This window comes from Homalodisca vitripennis, chromosome X, assembly GCF_021130785.1.
Source record: "Homalodisca vitripennis isolate AUS2020 chromosome X, UT_GWSS_2.1, whole genome shotgun sequence".
Classification (NCBI taxonomy): domain Eukaryota; kingdom Metazoa; phylum Arthropoda; class Insecta; order Hemiptera; family Cicadellidae; genus Homalodisca; species Homalodisca vitripennis.
This window is the reverse complement of record NC_060215.1, coordinates 65,138,735-65,150,749: the sequence shown is the minus strand read 5'-3', so window position 1 is coordinate 65,150,749 and position 12,015 is coordinate 65,138,735.

The window sequence follows — 12,015 nt, the reverse complement described above, 5'->3', positions numbered from 1 at the left end:
ACTTTGTATTGTCTCCATCATCACGTGTCAAGACCTATTGGAATAAAATATAAAAATTATATAATGAATTACTAGTAAAAAAAGGCTGCTGACCAATACAATCAGCCATGACCTCTTACCGCCCCTATTAAAAAAATAAAATAAAATATTGTACATATAACATTATTTGCCGACGACACACTTATTTTTCTAAAAGGAAATATATGGGCGGATGTGAGACGAGAAGCATTAAGTGATTTAATGTTACTGAAAAAGTGGTTTGATCAGAATGTCCTTTCCTTAAATATAACTAAAACAAAATTTATGCCAATCTCTTTGAATCCTCAGTCGGATTATGTCTTAGAAAATCTGATCATACATAATTGTGGAAATCATAGTAACAGTACCTGTAATTGCGAAGCAATCGAAAAAATAAACTCGTATAAATATCTTGGCGTTATTATAGATTTCCGTTTGAAATGGTCAGATCATATTGAATATCTCAAACAAAAGACCTGAAAGTATATCTTTGCCTTTAAGAATCTTAGGGTTATTCTTGCTGTTCAAGAAATGAAAATGGTATATTATGCATACGTGCAATCTCTTTTTGCATTTGGGATAATTTCTTGGGGGGCAGCTTATAAATCAAATCTTGATCCTCTGTTTACGGTTCAGAAATCAATTTTGAAAGTAGCTTTTAAAAAATGTCATAGATTTTCAACATCCATTTTATTTCAAGAAACTAAAATTTTTACAATAAGACAACTTTTTATAAAATTTCTTTTAATACACATGTATAAAAATTTAGATGATTTATTTGAAAGAACTCAACACACCCATAACACACGTTATTCTAGATCAACAGGAATTCTACCACTGCAATTAACTAAATCTTATTCAAACACCAACTCATACTATCTAGCCCACGTGCTTTTTATTAATATAAGTAAACAGTTTCCTAATTTTAGTTTTTTCAATGAAATTTCTACAATTATCTTTAAAAGGAAAGTTAACCACAGTGGATATTATCATTGTCTATTGAGGAGGCCGAGGCAGTGTTGTCTACGAACTAACGGAGCGGACAGTTTGGACATGTGAACAGCCAACCACTCCTATCCCATCATTATTCATTATCACTACCCCATTATAATCTGCGGTGACCCTGCTCATTTACCCTTGTTGCTAATATGTAAATGTTTTTAAAATTAATAATATTCAATTCTTTAAAACAGGTACATATTAAAATTACACGGTTTTTTCCTTTTAATATACAGGGTGTATATTATGTCTGGAAACACCCAAATATATCCTTTAATAATTTAAATATAAATTTGAAACCTCTTACAATCGTGATAGAGATTGGGCATCTACTTTTTGGAACAATGTTTTGTTATGTCACACCAACGGGGGACGTCCTGCCGAGGGTATCGTGAATATTCTTAATGGAAGCCTATACCTTGTGATACATAATTTTAAAGGTAATAGCTTACTGAATTGAATGCCACAAACCACATCTCAAAGGAATTATTCTATCAGAAAAATAGAGCATTTTTAGTATTGAAAAATTTACTGATGTTCAACAAATGTAATTTTTAACATGGTTCTTGCCACAAAATGTGTTACACTAATTTTTTAGCATTTTTTAAATGTTCAATTAAAATAAAATAAACAAATTTATTTTTAAGCTGGTTTCATTAGTAAAATTTACTAGTTTTTATTACAATGAATAAAACTTATGAGTCACTTTCTCTGATTACTTATGAATCTGTACTTGGTGTTTTCCAGTCAGCAGGAAGGTTTAAAGAGACAAAGGTCACTAGCCTATGAGAAACATTTATTGTGTTATTAATCATCTGGTCTACAGGTTTCAGTTTGTTGAGCATGGACGCTTTCACTAGACAGGTCTAAGCTTGGGGAATTACAAATGGACAAAGGTCATATCATTTCCTGTCGAGTTAATCAGTGTCTCTGAAGCATTGCTGTCAACAAGTTATCTAATTACAGTAGTTCAGTTTTTATTTGGCATTTTAATGAATTGTCTGAAAGAGAACGAATTACTCTGTTGATGATGCGAGGATATGGCGATCGTCAAAGATCTTATCGGAAGTTTGTAATTTGTTTAATGTCACTTTCCCCAGAAAAGGAATCCCATAAGTGTTTTCAACAATATCAAAAAACTATTGAGCGTTTTGAAATGACAGGGAGTGTATGTAATCGGCCAAAGTCGGGGTAGGATACAATCTGCAACAGAGGAAAGAACATGCACTAGATGTTTTGCAAACATTTATTGAAGACCCACATACATCGCTCAGAAAAGCTGCACAGCAACATGATATGCACCCTATGTCTGTGAGTAAGATTTTGAAAATTAATAAATACAAACCATTTAAAGTTCATTTAGTCCAACAGTTAAGTGAGGATGATTACGACAGAAGAGTTGAGTTTTGTGAACTTGTGATGCGCAAATGTGATGACAATAGAGATTTTCTGACCAACATACTATTTTCTGATGAGGCAACTTTTTTCCTAAATGGCAATGTTAACAGGCACAATTGCCGTTTACTGGGCTAGTGAAAACCCACATTGGATTACTGAGTCCCATTCACAGCAACCACAAAAACTGAACGTATGGTGTGGAATTTTAGGTAAACAAAATTGTTGGACCCTTTTTCATCAATGGAAATTTTAAATGCCGAACTTTACTACAATATGCTCCAAAATGAAATAATCCCAGCTATTCAAATTGCATCAGGAGAATACTTTGATAATGTATGGTTTCAGCAGGATGGTGCTCCACCCCATTATGGGAGACAGGTAAGAGGAGTATTTGGATTTAAGGTTTCCTCATAAATGGATTGGCCGAAGAGGAGAAATCGAATGGCCTCCAAGATCTCCGGATTTGTCACCAATCGATTATTTCCTATGGGGTCATTTTAAAATCCAATGTTTATAGAAGAAAGCCTCATAATTTGGAAGACCTAAGAAACAGGATTATAGAGGAGATTGCTTTGATAACTGAAGAAATGTTAGGCAACTCTGTCGAATCATTTTACACAAGATTGGCTCATTGTCAAAACCGTAGAAGGAACACAGTTCGAACAATTGCTTTGACACCAAATGCAGGTAAAACGTTTGTTGTAAGACTTTTCTAACAGCATACATTATTTTTTATTTGTAATAAGAAAATCAATAACATAAGTATTTCCATAATTGTACTGTAATAAAAACTGGCAAATTTGTGCTAATAGAACCAGCTTAAAATGAAATTTTTGTTTTATTTAATTGAACATTTTAAAAAATGCTAAAAAATTAGTGTAACACATTTTTGTGGCAAGAACCATGTTAAAATTACATTGTTGAACATCAGTAAATTTTCAATACTAAAAAATGCTCTATTTTCTGATAGAATAATTCCCTTGAGATGCGGTTTGTGGCATTCAATTCAGTAAGCTATTACCTTTAAAAATTATGTATCACAAGGTATAGGCTTCCATTAAGAATATTCACGATACCCCTCGGCAGGACGTCCCCCGTTGGTGTGACATAACAAAACATTGTTCCAAAAAGTAGATGCCCAATCTCTATCAACGATTGTAAGAGGTTTCAAATTTATATTTAAATTATTAAAGGATATATTTGGGTGTTTTCCAGACATAATATACACCCTGTATTCATTCCAGATTCAGTCACGTGTGTATGTGGTATATAATAGTGTATTATTTTGTATTATATTTTATATTCATTTTTTTTAATGTATATCCAGTCCGTTATTTTCTTCAGGCGTGAGCAACTCGAGTCTGCGCACAGGCATCATAGCCCATGCAGGCTCATTTCCCGAGGACAATGTTTATACATGATGTTATTTTTATGATGTTTATTTTATGATGATTATTTCTTATGATATTATTCTTTGTTCTCATTTCAAACTACGTTCAGGTAATGTAATAAAAAATTTTTTAGAAGTTAATTGTAAAGTTTGGATTGTAATATTGTACATATATTTGGGAAATAAATCAATTCATTCATTCATTTTTTTCATTCATATTTCTAACACTTATCAAAGAAAGATAGAAGCCTTGATCGCATTGCACTGACTGTATTGTTCCGCCTTGTCCAGACACACACTCCATCTTGCAGTAGTCTTTGAGACCTATCTGTCTCCTGACAGGACAAACTGATACCTCAAAACTCCTTGGTTTGATGACAGAAGAGATTAGTGTGTCTGATCACAATAGTATGTGGCTGGCTCTCCTATGAATTTGAACTTATTTATTTCACCTCGTATAGAAATATAGATTTAGGAATTTTTTTTCAAATTGATATTTATTTATTCAAAAACCTTCAATTAAGCTCATTATATCATGTCTGGATAAATTTGGAGATTCTAAAAAAATTCCAATTTCTGCAAAATATCTAACATTTGTTTGAATCACATTTTTCTATATCTATCTTCCTTACATAAGAAATTCTGGTTTAAAGTAAAAATGAAATAAATTAAGTAACTACATTCAGTTTATCAATAACATGTTTCATATGTATTGCATAAAAATAATTTAGAAAAATTTTGTTATAAATGTAATCAAGTCATGATATTGGTTTGACCTAGGTCTACAGTATTTAATTATATATGGAGCAGAAAAATAATACAATATTATAATAATGTAATACTATTACAAAATGGTATAGTTTAGATTAACTACAGTAACTTTCTTAGTATTCTAAGACCGTTACGCTTTTATTTACAGTTCAGAACTATTGTGTACTGAATAAATTTTTTACATTGATTATTTGTTTACATAATTGCCTTGTCTTCTTATATAAAAAACATTAAAAATGGATTTTTCATGAAAAACAAACTTTGAAGCTATATTTGGTTGCTTATTCATGATGTTTAAGTAAACTATGAATAAAAGTCAAAAATAGTTTATTCTTCATTTAATTCCACTTTTTGCTGAATATATTGCTATCTTATGGGCTGTACAAGGTTAAATTAAACTAGGGATATTTGCTTGTATAAAAAGCAGAGAAATAATATCAGTGTATAATTGAAATACCACTAAGGTATGTGAGGGAAGGAAATAAAAAACAGCTTGTCAGTTTGCACAACACAATTGTTTAATACATATTACTGGTACAAGGCAGACTCACCGTAGTGTACGTATAATAATCAACACCATTCACATCATGCAACACAGTCACTGATACAAAGTTTTAAGAAATGACAATAGTGAATTTTATATTCAATGTTACAAAGAATTGAACATAATTTTTGGAAATACTTATTGAAGCATTACTTTAATTGCTGCATAGCATATTTACAGATAAAGATTTCACAATATTTGCAACGTATTATACAAAATTGTAAGTTCAAAATATTAATGCTGACTGGTGGACTTTGCAATGAGGGCTAGATTTTGTAGTTTAGAAATAGACAATGACAAAAAGTAAGAATTAAGTATTTCAAATTATTCTATCAATTTAATGAATAAAATTTAATATTAAATCACAAACATCATTTTTAACTGAATAGGTTTTGGAAAAAACAATGTACGACTATGTTTAAGTCAGACTTTTAAAATGGATTTGTGAATTTCTATAAAAATCATTACGAAATAAATAACACAAGATGATGTCAATGGAATTATATAGTCCATTCACTCGCCCACCCACTGAGGGCCCAATGTAAATTGGCTTAACTGGAATACATTTTTAAGTGTATTTTTTTGTCTCAAATGGGAAAATAGTTACAACATTAATGTTGAATTCATTAGTTTGTCCGTAAGTGCAGATTTCATGTTATCTATTTAACAAATACCTTCTATATGAGACTTTAACATTTCCAAATCCTAAAAAAATAATGTTTAATTTAATTTTGTCATCAGCCACAGCTTTATATTTTGATCAGGCACTTACAGTCCAACATATGTCAGATAGTTATAAATAACTTGTGTAGCTAAGTAACTATGATAAATTAAGAATAAATTATAATCAAATATTTGAATTAAATTCTGAAACATATTCATTTGAAGAAATAGATTTACATAAACACGACTTGAGGCTATTGGTACTTTACATTTACAAATAAAATTGTACATCACCAATTATAAACATCAAAGTAAATAAACACATCACCCAGCCCCTTTCTAACAGAATTTGACTCTTGGCCTTGATTTTTAGAAAGCCTATAATAAGCAGATAAATGCCTCATTCAGAGTATTAAAAACGATTAATACACCTCTATAAAATAAACAATCATATTCCATTAATTTAATAGAATATTCTTTGAAGTTTATTTTTGACGATGGAAAGATTATGAAGGAAACATGATTTTTCCGGACATTTGCCATCGTTCAGTGAAACAAGAAATCAGTAACACTGTTAATAGAATACCTAGAATCAGCATACTGTGTTAATAGAATACCTAAATTAAACTTTAGAAGCACACAGATTAAACTTTTCAATCTCTTCTCCTTTATGAATGAAGAGCCTGTGAGTTTTATTTGACATGACAATTTTGTTTACCTCAAAAAGAGAATTATGGGAACATAAATTAATGTTTAGACTTTGTTTTGTATATTCCGGCTAAATTAAATAATTTAATTTGTCTTTATAGACTTTTAATGAAAATGGTAATAAACTTTAATAACATACTAGAATGTGTGGCTTGGTCCTTATGATAAGTAAATTAAAATTTTATGGTTTATAAATAAGCTAATGGGTTTTTAATATGTTCTGTACTGTACAATGTTACTTTATAAAAGTATGAGGAACCTCTACTAATTAAAGTTACTAGAATACTCGTTAAATAATCTAACTTGTTTAGCTTGGAAGATGAGAGAAATTTACTAAATTGGGCATTATTTTAAACATGTACATTTGTAATAGTAAAACATCAGTTGGCTACTATTGTTATGAACAAGGGATTATGAAAAAGCTTTAACTATTTGACATCTTGGATTGCAAGAAAAGAAATACAGTGCATAAATGAAGGAAGCAGAGATGGTTAGATAAACATTCAACTATTCAGTTACTAGTATTAAGGACAACCTAAAAGTATTAAAGTATGTGAATCTTATTTGCAATTTTAAGAACGAAGCTGCATTACTCTTAAAATCAACAGCTATAGGTGTTTCACCTCAATAAAGAAGTGTTTCTCTCTCTCTTCTCTCTATAGTACAGCTTGTAGACCAGGGAATTAGGCTTTGGCTTCAATATAATTAGGGGAAAAGCTGGAAATGGTTTTTAATTTGTTGTTATACTTCTATACTGAATAGTAGGTCTGTGTTACCTGAAATCTCCATAAAACTCAAGTATTTTAAGACTGTTATAAGATTTTTGAGAATTACACACATTTATTACATAAAACACTATTTCTTAGTAACTTTAGGGCACAAAGTTTGGTATCGAATGAGTATCTGAACTTGAAAAACCGAGAAGATTTATGTACTAAAATCTTATTTTCAATTACCATTTTTTCTATAAGATACGAGTAATTTTAAATGATGCCACATAAATAGAGCTAGCTACACTTCCCAAAAAATTCATATTCACTAAATAAATTCATAAAACAATTATAAATCACTAATTTCAAATAAATAAATTACAGACAATATACTTGTTTAATGAATATAATATCATTCTTCCTCCAACAGGTTGAGTGAACACTTTTATTGTGTCACTTCAACATAAAACTTGCTACAATTATTTTTACTACATAATTCATTTATCTAATAGTCTAATACAGAAATAAAAAGTAATTCAATAGTACACAAAAGTAATGTTAATTTTAAGTTATATTATTATAGTTTTACATATATATATATATATATATATATATATATATATAAATATATTGAATTCTTATTTTGCATCCCAACACACATAATATATATGTATATGTTTTTAATAAAACCTGCCTTCCTGAGAGGGTTTACTTCTGGTTGGTTTATATTTTCCAGTTGAGCCCACACTGATTACAGAAAATAACGTCACAAATCTGGGCAACCCTATGGACGTACAGGAATCACTGACCACAAATGTTGAGATATTGGGGTGCAAGGGAAGATCGTTAGGTCTAGTGTACTGTGGATGTGACTGTTGCTGTTGGTGAGATTCTCAATGTTAAATGTAGTTGCTAGCCTAGTCATAAGGGAGTGCTACCCCTGCCTGCTTTGACTAGGGAGGCTGGTGTAGAGCTGGCCTCCCCTTCTTCCAAGGTGACATTACTGAGGTATAGTGCCTCCTATCCCTCCTTATGGATCTTGACAGAAGGTAATCCCTACTCCAACTTTACTCATTCTGAATACCCTGTCACTCCGGAAGCAAGTGCAAAGATTCTTTAAGAGATCCATGTTGACCATTAATTTTTTGGCGTTTTTATCAGAGAAAGGTATGAAGAGTTTAGATATATACTTAAAAAAAAAATGATTTTTAGTGTTTTTTTAAAATTTTGGTATATATTGTCCACTAAGTCATTTTTACTATCCATGTCCGTGTCATTACCACACAGTTGAAGACAATTGTCTATTTGTGCATCATATATTTCATGGTACAATAAACAATAGAAATAAAACCATAACATACTCCAGGACAGGTGATACGTAACAACATGCGGTAGCTGTCTGCACTGTGGAACTACAGTGACAGCACCAAGGTTCAAATACTCATGACAGAGGACTAAGGAAGTGTTGTCATGTAGTGGAAAACGTGACAACTACTTGCACAATGCGTGACTGTCTTAGAAATGCTTCTTGTGCAGTATTATGGCAGATAACAGAATAAAACAGGAACAATATAACGATTTGTTATATTACGTCAGCAGCGCACTTTTACACAATTGCTATGAATGTAATGACCTGTAATACAAAAATTATAAGTGATATTTTACCTCTGTAGCATACAACTGGATATCATGCTTTAAATTATAGTGAATACCAGATGTGTTTTGTTGCTTTTCAACTTTTTTACAAATTGCAAATTGCATACCTTTTGGAGTCTATTTTGATTATGTTACAATATTCCTGATGTTCATGTTACTATAAACCAATAAATTGTAATAAATCTTGTTTTTTCAAGGTAGAACCTCATACTACTGTTGTAAAAAGTTAAGACAAGCAAAACATAATGTTTATTTATTATTTATAAAATTTTTAATTTGTAAAATAAAGTACCAAAGAAGTTAATTAGGTTTATTTACCTAATTTATTTTTTTCTGGAGCATAAACTCAATTTTGTTTACAAAATCTATACATCTCTTGGGGACTCTTATCTATCCAAAGGTGAACTCAGTTCAACATCACTAACTCATCCGTCCCGGTCCAAAGTCGGACTGACTTCACCTATGGACTCCAAAAGGTTAAGTAATAGCCTGTAATTGTGAAATAAATCATAATTTTGTCTTTGGAAAATATTTTGCTAGTTATTTTTAAAAATCCCAAAAACCTAATAACACAAATTTATAGAAAAGTGGTAATTCAAAACAAGCTTTGAACACTTTGTATCCACTCTATTTTTAAGCTCAGGTACTCATTCAAAGTAAAATGTAATGCTGTATTATCTATAAAGGGGTTTCTGTTCAGGAGGCATAATTTGAGAGCTTTCATAAAAAATTAAGCCATATAAAATACACAGTTAAAATATTTTATTATTTCATGGAGATCGCTGGTAAAACAAAATTAATGAATTGGGGAAAACTGAAGCAGTTTAACTAGGAATAAAACAGTGTTTAAAATTATTTCCTCTTTGTTATTTTGAATCACAGGCATGTTTTATCTAATTTTCAAAGCTTATTGATAGTTTCTTGAAAACAGCTATTCTTATTGCCAACAACTGGATAGTTGGAAAAAAGAAAATCCAAACAGTAATTGCTAAAGCTACCAGCCACAATGTAACCTACATAAATCACAACTACAGTCAAAACCAAAACAAATGCATCAGAATTTGCTATTGGTTCCCCCCAGTACCATATGGTGATCTACTTGCTGTAGCATGAATGTCTAGCAATAAAGTAGTTGTTACAACTAAGATGCTGAAATTCAGGTCGGTTCATTGAGGTCTTTAACTTGAATTTAAAATTAATAGTTTCACAGCCAGATCAAAATTTTCAAGACAGCTGGAACCAGATACAGCGGAACTTGGGTATTTAAAATTATGCACCAAATTCAAATAAAATTATATAAGTGTTTTAAAAAAGGCTTAAAATAATTTCAACCTCATGATATATTTATACAACAAAAACATTAATGTTTTTACACTTAAATACTTTTTATACTCTATATTTAAAACACGCTATAAATATAACAACATAATATTAATATTATTAATGTAACAAATAATAAACAAAATATAAAGTCTTTTACACAAAGAAAATTATAGCATAGGTTGTACGCTTTCACTTTGGCAGGTGCACTGTGACAGTGATGGTTAAACAAAGACATAGCGATGATGAGGAGGTAGTGTGTTGGGAAACCGACCCTGACAGTTGCAAGGCGAGGCATGGGGACATTCAGATCCCTCACATAGCGAAATTATCATGGAAATCAAACATGCATGGCAAGTGGTGTGATAGAGAGGGGGCTCTTTCTTATAAACATCATGTCACACACTACTCAGCCAGTACACCAATGGCTTGTGCAGCTGTAAATACAACCATATTCAAATGTATTGTATAGTATTAAACAATGTATTGTAATGACAACTCATTTAATTTCAGGAATTATAACTCAGAAATGATGTATGATAAACATATAAATTTCGAACTATCCAAAACATATTTCCAATCATATTTTAACACTATATGACACAAACATCACGGGGCCAGAAGAAATGTTCAAATTATCCAAGATTTTAAATGTAAAAAGTTTGATTTATCCACATTCTACTGTATATAAATGCATGAGGTTGTCATCTACACAAGTATTAAAGTTTTAATTTCAAAGTAAATAAATTGTTATTTACCAAACAAAAGTGTTCCCTAAACCTTTTTATCCAATTTTGTGTATAAAAAAAACTGATCAAATGCATCCTTAAAACTTAATAGATTAGTATTATGCAAACAATTGGAAGACATTTTTTAGTAGTGAATAAATGTGATCAATAAACTAATTATCTTAAAATACTAACATGAATAATTTAAATATATAGCTATAATGGGTTTTTACTTTCATCCACTGTGATTATATATCAACTGACTTTTGACAATATATTATCAATTAAAGCAACTCAATGTTCATTTCTATAAGCAATACCACAAAATAAATAATCACCAGGGTAGAATGATGTATTTATTTCACTATTTACTGATTGTTGTTTAATGTATTGTTATTACGTATATAGGTTGGTACTGACATTCATGTATTATGGTAAAAATAGTGATACGTAGGCCTAATACAAAATGAAATAAATATTAAAATATAGTCACGACTGAGTAAGCATGTTTGATAAAAATCACTGCCTGTAATTATTCAAATGAAGGGGTCTGCAAGAGTAGCAAAACATGTGGAGGTTCAATGTGAACTATTAAGGGGAATAAGCATTAAGGAATAACGGTTTTATAATATAGTAATCAGCCAGCAGAATACACATAAATTATAATCACAGTCTCAGCTAGATCAGTGTATCACTGCAGCAGCCAAAACTAGCTTTAAGAGAGTGCACAAGTTGGTTGCTGGCCGGTATCTGAGGCTTCAGGACCCTCCAAGATTTTTTACCAAAGGTATGAAAAATGTTTATGAACCTTGAGTTGTAACCATAGAAAATAAAATAAACTTAGCTGTACAAACTAAACTTTGAGTATGAGTAAATTTGTTTCTGAACCTTTCATACTTTGTTATATTGAAATGCAACAGTACCTGTTACAGTAATTAATTTATCAATGAATGAACGAAAAATCCCTTCATTAAAGAGGTGGAGTTAGGGCTATCAAGCCCTTTCTATGATTCAACCTCAACCTCATTATTGTTAATGATAATGGTAAAGTAAAACTCAGGTGGTCCCTCCAAAAATCAGGACGATCCGCCCTTGTGAGGCTTCACTTTT